The sequence below is a fragment of the Enhydra lutris genome, unplaced genomic scaffold (genome assembly GCF_002288905.1).
Source record: "Enhydra lutris kenyoni isolate GAN:26980312 unplaced genomic scaffold, ASM228890v2 scaffoldscaffold14, whole genome shotgun sequence".
Classification (NCBI taxonomy): domain Eukaryota; kingdom Metazoa; phylum Chordata; class Mammalia; order Carnivora; family Mustelidae; genus Enhydra; species Enhydra lutris.
In genome coordinates, this window is record NW_019154098.1 from 15,972,714 (window position 1) to 15,973,939 (window position 1,226).

The following is a 1,226-nucleotide window of genomic DNA, read 5'->3' on the forward strand; positions in this document are numbered from 1 at the left end:
GGGGGGGGTGGGAGTTCACACCTCTATAAGGGGCGGAAAATTGTTCCTATGGAGTAATATGTTTTGCTGTCCGAGTTATCGATTTCCATCAAAGTCTTTACAAACGAAGTAAAAGTCCACGTAACAGAGACCCGTGCAGCACTTTCCCAGCTAAGAAACTATTAACTTTGGTAGCAGGTGCCCCTGAGGAACACTGGCTCAGCAAATGGGTAGCAAACTCAGGCCATAAATGGTATTACAAGGTTGTCCCTTAGATGTCATTCCACAGAGATGAGCTGTTTTCACTGTCCTAGAGCAGAGGTGCTTAGGACGGGGCTGCGCTTTGAATTAAAAAGTCTCCCAAAGAAAATGCACTGCCTGAAGCTCAGCTTTAAGAACCGCTGGCAGGGGGCAGAGGCTGGGTGCACTGGGGGGTTGACGTTCCAGGAGACCAGACGGTCTCCAGCCGACCAGCTCCTTTAAGGGACCCGCCTGGCCAGGGAGGCGAGGGAGGCGAGGGAGGCGAGGGCAGCGCGATGGCCGGGACGGCGGGAGACCCCGGGCCCCGGTCCCCGGCCCCTCGAAGCCGCGGGATCCCTCTCCTGGCACACACTGCAGCCTGGAGGGTGCAGTGGCCACTCCTCCAGCCCGCAGCCCTTGCCTCCCTTCCCCCCAGAAGGAACTCACAGTTCCGGGGGCCACACACGAGGCGCCCAGCACCCCAACGGGCCCAGCTGTCCCGGAGCAAGGAGCCCCCAGCTCCTCCTGACCCCACCAACCCAGGGTCCTAAACTCCCCAGCCCGGAAGACACAAACAGGAAGTCACCGTAGCCCCCCGGCCGGCTATGCCGAAGTCTCTCTAGGAAGCAGGGATGGCCAGGTCTCGATGGTCTTAACCCTTACGGTCCCAGACCAAAAGGGACGTGCTGGTGGATTTCCTTCCCTCGAGCTGTTTGTGGTCGGCCCGCTAGATTCTCGCTCCTCACACTTGCCAGGCGCCTTATAATAGGGACCCTATCGGAGCGAATACTTTCCCTTGTCACCAGGGCATTGATCGGCTTTATCATCATCAGTACAAGAGAAATGAATCTAGCATTTACTAAGCTCCTGTTGTTTCCGTTGCCACCGCTGTGAACAGGGATGTATATTTAGCTACCTGCGAAACAGCAGAACAGCTGAAGCATCCACCCACGCCCAAAACACTTAGTTAACAAGGCGCCCTTACTAATAACACCCGGAGAAGCCCT

At 56.7% G+C, this 1,226-nt stretch overlaps 1 protein-coding gene across 1 annotated transcript in view; it reads right to left on the reverse strand.

Moving 5' to 3' along the window:
• The window catches only part of LOC111146665 (zinc finger protein 572), a 4,117-nt gene extending 4,066 nt beyond the window's left edge, over positions 1-51 (reverse strand). Inside the window, exon 1 of the mRNA XM_022502311.1 lies at positions 22-51. The gene's annotated coding sequence lies outside the window, so the exon portion shown is untranslated. The remainder of the gene's footprint in view (positions 1-21) is intronic.
• Positions 52-1,226: the final 1,175 nt, after the last annotated feature.